This window comes from Gorilla gorilla, chromosome 11 (assembly GCF_029281585.2).
Source record: "Gorilla gorilla gorilla isolate KB3781 chromosome 11, NHGRI_mGorGor1-v2.1_pri, whole genome shotgun sequence".
In the NCBI taxonomy this organism is placed as follows: Eukaryota; Metazoa; Chordata; class Mammalia; order Primates; family Hominidae; genus Gorilla; species Gorilla gorilla.
Window position 1 is genome coordinate 9,282,305 of NC_073235.2, and position 16,288 is coordinate 9,298,592.

The following is a 16,288-nucleotide window of genomic DNA, read 5'->3' on the forward strand; positions in this document are numbered from 1 at the left end:
AAATATCTGCACCGCCGTCTGTATGAACTTATAAATATCTACACCGCCAGCCGTATTAAGATGGAGATATCTACACCGCTATCTGTATAAACCTGGAAATATCTACACCGCTATCTGTATAAACATGGAAATATCCACACCGCTATCTGTATAAACATGGAAATATCCACACCGCTACCTGTATAAACATGGTAATAGCACCGTTATCTGTATGAACATGAAAATATCTACACTGCTATCTGTACGAACATGTAAATATCTACACCGCTATCTGTATGAACATGGAAATAGCTACACCGCTATCTGTATGAAAATGGAAATATCTACACCACTATTTGTATGAACATGCAAATATCTACACCGCTATCTGTATGAACATGGATATATCTACACAGCCATCTGGATGAACATGGAAATATCTACACCGCTATCAGTGTAAACATGCGTACATCTTCACCGCTATCTGTATAAACATGGAAATATCTACACCGCTATCTGTATGAACATGGAAATATCTAAACCGCTATCTGTATGAAAATGGAAATATCTACACCGCTATCTGTATGAACATGGAAATATCTTCACCGCCATCTGTATGAACATGGATATATCTACACAGCCATCTGGATGAACATGGAAATATCTACACCGCTATCTGTATAAACATGGAAATAGCACCGCTATCTATATGAACATGGAAATATCTACATCGCTATCTGTACGAACATGGAAATATCTACACCGCTATCTGTATGAACATGGAAATAGCTACACCGCCATCTGTATGAACATGGAAATATCTACAACACTATCTGTATGAACATGGAAATATCTACACCGCTATCTGTATGAACATGGATATATCCACACAGCCATCTGGATGAACATGGAAATATCTACACCGCTATCTGTGTAAACATGCGTACATCTTCACCGCTATCTGTATAAACATGGAAATATCTACACCGCTATCTGTATGAACATGGATATATCTACACAGCCATCTGGATGAACATGGAAATATCTACACCGCTATCTGTATGAACATGGAAATATCTACACCGCTATCTGTGTAAACATGCATACATCTTCACCGCTATCTACATAAACTTGGAAATATCTACACCGCTATCTGTATGAACATGGAAATATCTACACGGCCATCTGTGTAAACATGGAAATATCTACACCGCTATCTGTGTAAACATGGTAATATCTACAACGCCATCTCTTAAAACTTGGAAATATCTTCACAGTTATGTGTATAAACATGGAAATATCTTTACAGTCATCCGTATGAAATGGAAATATCTGCACTGCCGTCTATATAAACATGGAAATATCTACACCGCCATCTGTTTGAACATGAAAATATCTACACCGCCAACTCTATAAACATTGAAATACCTACACCGCTATCTGTATAAACATGGAAATATCTACACCGCTATCTGTGTAAGCATGGAAATATCTACACCGCTATCTGTGTAAACATGGAAGTATCTACAGGGCTATCTCTATAAACATGGAAATATCTTCACTGCCATCTGTATGAACATGGAAATATCTACATCGCGATCTGTATAAACATGGAAATATCTACACTGCTATCTCTATAAACATGGAAATATCTACAACGCTATCTGTATAAACATGGAAATATCTACACCGCTATCTGTATAAACATGGAAATATCTACACCGCTATCTCTATAACCATGGAAATATCTACACCGCTATCTGTATAAACATGGAAATATCCACACTGCTATCTGTATAGACATGGAAATATCTACACCGCTACCTGTATAAACATGGAAATATCAGCACCGCTATCTGTATGAACATGGAAATATCAGCCCCCCTATCTGTATGAACATGGAAATATCTACACCACTATCTGTATGAACATGGAAATATCTACACCGCTATCTGTATGAGCATGGAAATATCTGCACCGCCATCTGTATGAACTTATAAATATCTACACCGCCATCCGTATTAAGATGGATATATCTACACCGCTATCTGTATAAACCTGGAAATATCTACACCGCTATCTGTATAAACATGGAAATATCCACACCGCTATCTGTATAAACATGGAAATATCCACACCGCTACCTGTATAAACATGGTAATAGCACCGCTATCTGTATGAACATGGAAATATCTACACCGCTATCTGTACGAACATGGAAATATCTACACCGCTATCTGTATGAACATGGAAATAGCTAAACCTCTATCTGTATGAAAATGGAAATATCTACACCACTATTTGTATGAACATGCTAATATCTACACCGCTATCTGTATGAACATGGATATATCTACACAGCCATCTGGATGAACATGGAAATATCTACACCGCTATCTGTGTAAACATGCGTACATCTTCACCGCTATCTGTATAAACATGGAAATATCTACACCGCTATCTGTATGAACATGGAAATATCTAAACCGCTATCTGTATGAAAATGGAAATATCTACACCGCTATCTGTATGAACATGGAAATATCTTCACCGCCATCTGTATGAACATGGATATATCTACACAGCCATCTGGATGAACATGGAAATATCTACACCGATATCTGTATAAACATGGAAATAGCACCGCTATCTATATGAACATGGAAATATCTACATCGCTATCTGTACGAACATGGAAATATCTACACCGCTATCTGTATGAACATGGAAATAGCTACACCGCTATCTGTATGAACATGGAAATATCTACAACACTATCTGTATGAACATGGAAATATCTACACCATCTCTATGAACATGGATATATCCACACAGCCATCTGGATGAACATGGAAATATCTACACCGCTATCTGTGTAAACATGCGTACATCTTCACCGCTATCTGTATAAACATGGAAATATCTACACTGCTACCTGTATGAACATGGCTATATCTACACAGCCATCTGGATGAACATGAAAATATCTACACCGCTATCTGTATGAACATGGAAATATCTACACCGCTATCTGTGTAAACATGCATACATCTTCACCGCTATCTACATAAACTTGGAAATATCTACACCGCTATCTGTATGAACATGGAAATATCTACACGGCCATCTGTGTAAACATGGAAATATCTACACCGCTATCTGTGTAAACATGGTAATATCTACAACGCCATCTCTTAAAACTTGGAAATATCTTCACCGTTATGTGTATAAACATGGAAATATCTTTACAGTCATCCGTATGAAATGGAAATATCTGCACTGCCGTCTATATAAACATGGAAATATCTACACCGCCATCTGTTTGAACATGAAAATATCTACACCGCCAACTCTATAAACATTGAAATACCTACACCGCTATCTGTATAAACATGGAAATATCTACACCGCTATCTGTGTAAGCATGGAAATATCTACACCGCTATCTGTGTAAACATGGAAGTATCTACAGGGCTATCTCTATAAACATGGAAATATCTTCACTGCCATCTGTATGAACATGGAAATATCTACATCGCGATCTGTATAAACATGGAAATATCTACACTGCTATCTCTATAAACATGGAAATATCTACAACGCTATCTGTATAAACATGGAAATATCTACACCGCTATCTGTATAAACATGGAAATATCTACACCGCTATCTCTATAACCATGGAAATATCTACACCGCTATCTGTATAAACATGGAAATATCCACACTGCTATCTGTATAGACATGGAAATATCTACACCGCTACCTGTATAAACATGGAAATATCAGCACCGCTATCTGTATGAACATGGAAATATCAGCCCCCCTATCTGTATGAACATGGAAATATCTACACCACTATCTGTATGAACATGGAAATATCTACACCGCTATCTGTATGAGCATGGAAATATCTTCACCGCCATCTGTATGAACATGGATATATCTACACAGCCATCTGGATGAACATGGAAATATCTACACCGCTATCTGTATGAACATGGAAATATCTACACCGCTATCTGCATGAAAATGGAAATATCTACACAGCTATCTGCATATACATGGAAATATCTACAAAGCTATCTCTTTACACATGGAAATAACTACACCGCTATCTCTATAAACATGGAAATATCTACACCACTATCTGTATAAACATGGAAATATCTACACCGTTATCTGTATAAACATGGAAATATCTACACCACTATCTGTATAAACATGGAAATATCTACACCGCTACCTGTACAAACATGGAAATATCAGCACCGCTATCTGTATGAACATGGAAATACATACACTGCTATCTGTATGAACATGGAAATATCGACACCGATATCTGTATGAACATGGAAATATCTTCAATTCCATCTGTATGAACATAGATATATCTACACAGCCATCTGGATGAACATGGAAATATCAGCACCGCTGTCTGTATGAACATGGAAATAGCTACACCGCAGTCTGTATGAACATGGAAATATCTACACCGCTATCTGTATGAACATGGAAATATCTACACCGCTATCTGTATGAACATGGAAATATCTTCAGCGCCATCTGTATGAACATGGATATATCTACACAGCCATCTGGATGAACACGGAAATATCTACACCGCTATCTGTATAAGCATGGAAATATCTACACCGCTATCTGTGTAAACATGTATACATCTTCACCACTATCTGTTTAAACATGGAAATATCTACACTGCTATCTGTATGAACATGGAACTATCTACACCGCTATCTGTTTGAACATGGAAATATCTACACCGCTATCTGCATGAAAATGGAAATATCTACAAAGCTATCTGCATATACATGGAAATATCTATACAGCTATCTCTTTACACATGGAAATAACTACACCGCTATCTCTATAAACATGGAAATATCTACACCGCCATCTGTATGAACATGGAAATATCTGCACCGCCATCTGTATGATCATATAAATATCTACACCGCCATCTGTATTAAGATGGAGATATGTACTCCGCTATCTGCATATACATGGAAATATCTACACCGATATCTGTATAAACATGGAAATATCTACAACGCCATCTGTATGAACATGGAAATATCTTCACCGCCATCTGTATGAACATGGATTTATCTACACACCCATCTGGATGAACATGGAAATATCTACACAGCTATCTGTATGAACATTTAAACAGCTACACCGCTATCTGTATGAACATGGAAATATCTACACCGCTATCTGTATGAACTTGGAAATATCTACACCGCTATCTGTATGAACATGGAAATATCTTCACCGCCATCTGTATGAACCTGGATATCTCTACACAGCCATCTGGATGAATATGGAAATATCTACACCGCTATCTGTATGAACATGGAAATATCTACACCGCTATCTGTGTTAACATGCATACATCTTCACCGCTATCTGTATAAACATGGAAATATCTACACCGCTCTCTGTATGAACATGGAAATATCTACACAGCTATCTGTTTGAACATGGAAATATCTACACCGCTATCTGCATGAAAATGGAAATATCTACACAGCTTTCTGAATGTACATGGAAATATCTACAAAGCTATTTCTTTACACATGGAAATATCTACACCGCAATCTATATAAACATGGAAATATCTACACAGCCATCTGAATGAACATGGAAATATTTGCACCGCTATCTGTATGAACATGGAAATATGTACACCGCTATCTCTGTGAACATGGAAATATCTACACTGATATCTGTATGAACATGGAAATATCTTCACCGCCATCTGTATGAACATGTATATATCTACACAGCCATCTGGATGAACATGGAAATAACAGCACCGCTGTCTGTATGAACATGGAAATATCTACAACGCTGTCTGTATGAACATGGAAATATCTACACCGCCACCTGTATGAACATGGAAATATCTTCACTGCCATCTGTATGAACATGGGCATATCTACACAGCCATCTGGATGAACATGGAAATATCTACACTGCTATCTGTATGAACATGGAAATAGCTACACCGCTATCAGTATGAACATGGAAATGTCTACACCGCTATCTGTATGAACATGGAAATATCTACACCGCTATCTGCATGAACATGGAAATATCTACACCGCTATCTGTGTTAACATGCATACATCTTCACCGCTATCTGTATAAACATGGAAATATCTACACCGCTATCTGTATGAACATGGAAATATCTACACAGCTATCTGTTTCAACATGGAAATATCTACACCGCTATCTGCATGGAAATGGAAATATCTACACAGCGATCTGCATATACATGGAAATATTTACAAAGCTATTTCTTTACACATGGAAATATCTACACCGCTGTCTCTATAAACATGGAAATATCTACACCGCCATCTGTATGAACATGGAAATATCTGCACTGCCATCTGTATGAACATATAAATATCTGCACCGCCATCTGTATTAAGATGGAGATATCTACACCGCTATCTGTATAAAAATGAAAATATCTACACCGCTATCTGTATAAACATGGAAATATCTACACCGCTATCTGTATAAACATGGAAATATCTACACCGCTACCTGTATAAACATGGAAATACCAGCACCGCTATTTGTATGAACATGGAAATATCTTCACCGCTATCTCTATGAACATGGAAATATCTACACCGCTATCTGTATGAACATGGAAATAGCTACACCGCTATCTGTATGAACATGGAAATATCTACACCACTATCTGTATGAACATTGAAATATCTACACCGCTATCAGTATGAACATGGAAATATCTACACAGCTATCTGTATGAACATGGAAATATCTACACCGCTATCTGTATGAACATGGAAATATCTTCACCGCCATCTGAATGAACATGGATATATATACACAGCCATCTGGTTGAACATGGAAATATCTACACCGCTATCTGTATAAACATGGAAATATCTGCACCGCTAACTGTGTAAACATGCATACATCTTCACCTCTATCTGTATAAACATGGAAATATCTACACCGCTATCTGTATAAACATGGGAATATATAAACCGCTACCTGTATAAACATGGAAATATCAGCACCGCTATCTGTATGAACATGGAAATATCTTCACCGCCATCTGTATGAACATGGATATATCTACACAGCCATCTGGATGAACATGGAAATATCTACACCGCAATCTGTATGAACATGGAAATATCTACAACGCTATCTGTGTAAACATGCATACATCTTCACCGCTATCTGTATAAACATAGAAATATCTACACTGCTATCTGTTTGAACATGGAAATATCTACACCGCTATCTGTTTGAACATGGAAATATCTACACCGCTATCTGCATGAAAATGGAACTATCTACACATCGATCTGCATATACATGGAAATATCTACAAAGCTATCTCTTTACACATGGAAATAACTACACCGCCATCTCTATAAACGTACAAATATCTACACCGCCATCTGTATGAACATGGAAATATCTGCACCGCCATCTGTATGAACATATAAATATCTACACCGCCATCTATATTAAGATGGAGTTATCTACAGCGCTATCTGTATAAACTTGGAAATATCTACACTGCTATCTGTATAAACATGGAAATATCTACACCGCTATCTCTATAAACTTGGAAATATCTACACCGCTCCCTGTATAAACATGGAAATATCAGCACCGCTATCTGTATGAACATGGAAATATCTACACCGCTATCTCTATGAACATGGAAATTTCTACACCGCTATCTGTATGAACATGGAAATAGCTACACTGCTATCTGTATGAACATGGAAATATCTACACCACTACCTGTATGAACATGGAAATATCTACACCGCTATCTGTATGAACATGGAAATATCTACACCGCTATCTGTGTAAATATGCATACATCTTCACCGCAATCTGTATAAACATGGAAATATCAACACCGCTATCTGTTTGAACATGGAAATATCTACACCGCTATCTGCATGAAAATGGAAATATCTACACTGCTATCTGCATATACACGGAAATATCTACACAGATATCTCTTTACACATGGAAATAACTACACCGCTATCTGTATGAACTTGGAAATAACTACACCGCTATCTGTGTAAATATGCATACATCTTCACCGCAATCTGTATAAACATGGAAATATCAACACCGCTATCTGTTTGAACATGGAAATATCTACACCGCTATCTGCATGAAAATGGAAATATCTACACTGCTATCTGCATATACACGGAAATATCTACACAGATATCTCTTTACACATGGAAATAACTACACCGCTATCTGTATGAACTTGGAAATAACTACACCACCATCTGTATGAACATGGAAATATGTGCACCGCCATCTGTATGAACATATAAATATCTACACGGCCATCTGTATTAAGATGGAGATATCTACACCGCTATCTGTATAAACATGGAAATATCTACACCGCTATCTGTATAAACATGGAAATATCTACACCGCTATCTGTATAAACATGGAAATATCTACACCGCTACCTGTATAAACTTGGAAATATCAGCACCGCTATCTGTATGAACATGGAAATATCAGCCCCTCTATCTGTAAGATCATGGAAATATCTACACAGCTATCTGTATGAACATGGAAATATCTTCACCGCCATCTGTATGAACATGGATATATCTACACAGCCATCTGGATGAACATGGAAATATCTACACCGCTATCTGTACGAACATGGAAATAGCTACACCGCTATCTGTATGAACATGGAAATATCTACACCGCTATCTGCATGAACATGGAAATATCTACACCGCTATCTGTGCAAAGAAGCATACATATTCACCGCAATCTGTATAATCATGGAAATATCAACACCGCTTTCTGTATGAACGTGGAAATATCTACACCGCTATCTGTATGAACATGGAAATATCTACACCACTATCTGTATGAACATGGATATAACTACACAGCCATCTGGATGAACATGGAAATATCTACACCGCTATCTGTATGAACATGGAAATATCTTCACCGCCATCTGTATGAACATGGATATGTCTACACAGCCATCTGGAGGAACATGGAAATATCTACACCGCTATCTGTATGAACATGGAAATATCTACACCGCTATCTGTGTAAACATGCATACATCTTCACCACTATCTGTATAAACATGGAAATATCCACACTGCTATCTGTATGAACATGGAAATATCTACACCGCTCTCTCTATGAACATGGAAATACCTACACCGCTCTCTGTTTGAACATGGAAATATCTAAAACGCTATCTGCATGAAAATGGAAATATCTACACAGCTATCTGCATATACATGGAAATATCTACACAGCTATCTCTTTACACACGGAAATAACTACACCGCTATCTGTATGAACACGGAAATATCTACACCGCTATCTCTATGAACATGGAAATATCTACACCGCTATCTGTATGAACATGGAAATAGCTACACCGCTATCTGTATGAACATGGAAATATCTACACCACTACCTGTATGAACATGGAAATATCTACACCGCTATCTGTATGAACATGGATATATCTACACAGCCATCTGGATGAATATGGAAATATCTACACCGTTATCTGTATGAACATGGAAATATCTACACCGCTATCTGTGTAAATATGCATACATCTTCACCGCAATCTGTGTAAACATGGAAATATCTTCACCGCTATCTGAATGAACATGGAAATATCTACACAGCTACCTGTATAAACATGGAAATATCAGCACCGCTATCTGTATGAACATGGAAATATCAGCCCCTCTATCTGTATGAACATGGAAATACCTACACCGCTATCTGTATGAACAAGGAAATATCTACACCGCTATCCGTATGAACATGGAAATATCTACAATGCCATCTGTTTGAACATGGATATATCTACACAGCCATCTGGATGAACATGGAAATATCTACAACGCTATCTGTATGAACATGGAAATAGCTACACCGCTATCTGTAAGAACATGGAAATATCTACACCACTATCTGTATGAACATGGAAATATCTACACCGCTATCTGTATGAACATGGAATTATCTTCACCGCAATCTGTATGAACATGGATATATCTGTACAGCCATCTCGATGAACATGGAAATATCTACACCGCTACCTGTATGAACATGGAAATAGCTACACAGCTATCTGTATGAACATGGAAATATCTACACCGCTACCTGTATAAACATGGAAATATCAGCACAGCTATCTGTATGAACATGGAAATATCTACACCGCTATCTGTACGAACATGGAAATATCTACACCGCTATCTGTATGAACATGGAAATAGCTACACCGCTATCTGTGTGAACATGGAAATATCTACACCACTATCTGTATGAACATGGAAATATCTACACTGCTATCTGTATGAACATGGATATATCTACACAGCCATCTGGAAGAACATGGAAATATCTACACCGCTATCTGTATGAACATGGAAATATCTACACCACTATGTGTGTAAACATGCATACATCTTCACCGCTCTCTGTATAAACATGGAAATATCTACACCGCTATCTGTTTGAACATGGAAATATCTACACCGCTATCTGCATGAAAATGGAAATATCTACAGAGCTATCTGCATATACATGGAAATATCTACACAGCTATCTCTTTACACATGGAAATAACTACACCGCTATCTGTATGAACATGGAAATATCTACACCGCCATCTGTATGAACATGGAAATATCTGCACCGCCATCTGTATGAACATATAAATATCTACACGGCCATCTGTATTAAGATGCAGATATCTACACCGCTATCAGTATAAACATGGAAATATCTACACCGCTATCTGTATAAACATGGAAATAACTACACCGCTATCTGTATAAACATGGAAATATCTACACTGCTCCCGTATAAACATGGAAATATCAGCACCGCTCTCTGTATGAACATGGAAATATCAGCCCCTCTATCTGTATGAACATGGAAATACCTACACCGCTATCTGTATGAACATGGAAATATCTACACAGCTATCCGTATGAACATGGAAATATCTACAATGCCATCTGTTTGAACATGGATATATCTACACAGCCATCTGGATGAACATGGAAATATCTACACCGCTATCTGTATGAACATGGAAATAGCTACACCGCTATCTGTATGAACATGGAAATATCTACACCACTATCTGTATGAACATGGAAATATCTACACCGCTATCTGTATGAACATGGAATTATCTTCACCTCCATCTGTATGAACATGGATATATCTGTACAGCCATCTGGAAGAACATGGAAATATCTACACCGCTATCTGTATGAACATGGAAATAGCTACACAGCTATCTGTATGAACATGGAAATATCTACACCGCTAACTGTATAAACATGGAAATATCAGCACAGCTATCTGTATGAACATGGAAATATCTACACCGCTATGTGTATGAAGATGGAAATATCTACACCGCTATCTGTATCAACATGGAAATAGCTACACCGCTATCTGTATGAACATGGAAATATCTACACCACTATCTGTATGAACATGGAAATATCTACACCGCTATCTGTATGAACATGGATATATCTACATAGCCATCTGGATGAACATGGAAATATCTACTCCGCTATCTGTATGAACATGGAAATATCTACACTATTATGTGTGTAAACATGCATACACCTTCACCGCTATCTGTATAAACATGGAAATATCTACACCGCTATCTGTTTGAACATGGAAACATCTAAACCGCTATCTGCATGAAAATGGAAATATCTACACAGCTATCTGCATATACATGGAAATATCTACACAGCTATCTCTTTACACATGGAAATAACTACACCGCTATCTGTATGAACATGGAAATATCTGCACGGCCATCTGTTTGAACATATAAATATCTACACCGCCATCTGTATTAAGATGGAGATATCTACACCGCTATCTGTATAAACATGGAAATAACTACAGCGCTATCTGTATAAACATGGAAATATCTACACCGCTATCTGTATAAACATGGAAATATCTACACCGCTATCTCTATAACCATGGAAATATCTACACCGCTATCTGTATAAACATGGAAATATCCACACTGCTATCTGTACAGACATGGAAATATCTACACCGCTACCTGTATAAACATGGAAATATCAGCACTGCTATCTGTATGAACATGGAAATATCAGCACCCCTATCTGTATGAACATGGAAATATCTGCACCACTATCTGTATGAACATGGAAATATCTACACCGCTATCTGTATGAGCATGGAAATATCTTCACCGCCATCTGTATGAACATGGATATATCTACACAGCCATCTGGATGAACATGGAAATATCTACACCGCTATCTGTATGAACATGGAAATAGCTACACCGCTACCTGTATGAGCATGGAAATATCTACACCACTATCTGTATGAACATGGAAATATCTACACCGCTATCTGTATGAACATGGAAATATCTTCACCGCCATCTGTATGAACATGTATATATCTACACAGCCATATGGATGAACATGGAAATATCTACACCGCTATCTGCATGAACATGGAAATAGCTACACCGCTATCTGTATGAACATGGAAATAGCTACACCGCCATCTGTATGAACATGGAAATATCTGCACCGCCATCTGTATGAACTTATAAATATCTACACCGCCATCCGTATTAAGATGGAGATATCTACACCGCTATCTGTATAAACCTGGAAATATCTACACCGCTATCTGTATAAACATGGAAATATCCACACCGCTATCTGTATAAACATGGAAATATCCACACCGCTACCTGTATAAACATGGTAATAGCACCGCTATCTGTATGAACATGAAAATATCTACACTGCTATCTGTACGAACATGTAAATATCTACACCGCTATCTGTATGAACATGGAAATAGCTACACCGCTATCTGTATGAAAATGGAAATATCTACACCACTATTTGTATGAACATGCAAATATCTACACCGCTATCTGTATGAACATGGATATATCTACACAGCCATCTGGATGAACATGGAAATATCTACACCGCTATCTGTGTAAACATGCGTACATCTTCACCGCTATCTGTATAAACATGGAAATATCTACACCGCTATCTGTATGAACATGGAAATATCTAAACCGCAATCTGTATGAAAATGGAAATATCTACACCGCTATCTGTATGAACATGGAAATATCTTCACCGCCATCTGTATGAACATGGATATATCTACACAGCCATCTGGATGAACATGGAAATATCTACACCGCTATCTGTATAAACATGGAAATAGCACCGCTATCTATATGAACATGGAAATATCTACATCGCTATCTGTACGAACATGGAAATATCTACACCGCTATCTGTATGAACATGGAAATAGCTACACCGCTATCTGTATGAACATGGAAATATCTACAACACTATCTGTATGAACATGGAAATATCTACACCGCTATCTGAACATGGATATATCCACACAGCCATCTGGATGAACATGGAAATATCTACACCGCTATCTGTGTAAACATGCGTACATCTTCACCGCTATCTGTATAAACATGGAAATATCTACACCGCTATCTGTATGAACATGGATATATCTACACAGCCATCTGGATGAACATGGAAATATCTACACCGCTATCTGTATGAACATGGAAATATCTACACCGCTATCTGTGTAAACATGCATACATCTTCACCGCTATCTACATAAACTTGGAAATATCTACACCGCTATCTGTATGAACATGGAAATATCTACACGGCCATCTGTGTAAACATGGAAATATCTACACCGCTATCTGTGTAAACATGGTAATATCTACAACGCCATCTCTTAAAACTTGGAAATATCTTCACCGTTATGTGTATAAACATGGAAATATCTTTACAGTCATCCGTGTGAAATGGAAATATCTGCACTGCCGTCTATATAAACATGGAAATATCTACACCGCCATCTGTTTGAACATGAAAATATCTACACCGCCAACTCTATAAACATTGAAATACCTACACCGCTATCTGTATAAACATGGAAATATCTACACCGCTATCTGTGTAAGCATGGAAATATCTACACCGCTATCTGTGTAAACATGGAAGTATCTACAGGGCTATCTCTATAAACATGGAAATATCTTCACTGCCATCTGTATGAACATGGAAATATCTACATCGCGATCTGTATAAACATGGAAATATCTACACTGCTATCTCTATAAACATGGAAATATCTACAACGCTATCTGTATAAACATGGAAATATCTACACCGCTATCTGTATAAACATGGAAATATCTACACCGCTATCTCTATAACCATGGAAATATCTACACCGCTATCTGTATAAACATGGAAATATCCACACTGCTATCTGTATAGACATGGAAATATCTACACCGCTACCTGTATAAACATGGAAATATCAGCACCGCTATCTGTATGAACATGGAAATATCAGCCCCCCTATCTGTATGAACATGGAAATATCTACACCACTATCTGTATGAACATGGAAATATCTACACCGCTATCTGTATGAGCATGGAAATATCTGCACCGCCATCTGTATGAACTTATAAATATCTACACCGCCATCCGTATTAAGATGGAGATATCTACACCGCTATCTGTATAAACCTGGAAATATCTACACCGCTATCTGTATAAACATGGAAATATCCACACCGCTATCTGTATAAACATGGAAATATCCACACCGCTACCTGTATAAACATGGTAATAGCACCGCTATCTGTATGAACATGGAAATATCTACACCGCTATCTGTACGAACATGGAAATATCTACACCGCTATCTGTATGAACATGGAAATAGCTACACCTCTATCTGTATGAAAATGGAAATATCTACACCACTATTTGTATGAACATGCAAATATCTACACCGCTATCTGTATGAACATGGATATATCTACACAGCCATCTGGATGAACATGGAAATATCTACACCGCTATCTGTGTAAACATGCGTACATCTTCACCGCTATCTGTATAAACATGGAAATATCTACACCGCTATCTGTATGAACATGGAAATATCTAAACCGCTATCTGTATGAAAATGGAAATATCTACACCGCTATCTGTATGAACATGGAAATATCTTCACCGCCATCTGTATGAACATGGATATATCTACACAGCCATCTGGATGAACATGGAAATATCTACACCGCTATCTGTATAAACATGGAAATAGCACCGCTATCTCTATGAACATGGAAATATCTACATCGCTATCTGTACGAACATGGAAATATCTACACCGCTATCTGTATGAACATGGAAATAGCTACACCGCTATCTGTATGAACATGGAAATATCTACAACACTATCTGTATGAACATGGAAATATCTACACCGCTATCTGTATGAACATGGATATATCCACACAGCCATCTGGATGAACATGGAAATATCTACACCGCTATCTGTGTAAACATGCGTACATCTTCACCGCTATCTATATAAACATGGAAATATCTACACTGCTACCTGTATGAACATGGATATACCTACACAGCCATCTGGATGAACATGGAAATATCTACACCGCTATCTGTATGAACATGGAAATATCTACACCGCTATCTGTGTAAACATGCATACATCTTCACCGCTATCTACATAAACTTGGAAATATCTACACCGCTATCTGTATGAACATGGAAATATCTACACGGCCATCTGTGTAAACATGGAAATATCTACACCGCTATCTGTGTAAACATGGTAATATCTACAACGCCATCTCTTAAAACTTGGAAATATCTTAACCGTTATGTGTATAAACATGGAAATATCTTTACAGTCATCCGTATGAAATGGAAATATCTGCACTGCCGTCTATATAAACATGGAAATATCTACACCGCCATCTGTTTGAACATGAAAATATCTACACCGCGAACTCTATAAACATTGAAATACCTACACCGCTATCTGCATAAACATGGAAATATCTACACCGCTATCTGTGTAAGCATGGAAATATCTTCACCGCTATCTGTGTAAACATGGAAGTATCTACAGGGCTATCTCTATAAACATGGAAATATCTTCACTGCCATCTGTATGAACATGGAAATATCTACATCGCGATCTGTATAAACATGGAAATATCTACACTGCTATCTCTATAAACATGGAAATATCTACAATGCTATCTGTATAAACATGGAAATATCTACACCGCTATCTGTATAAACATGGAAAT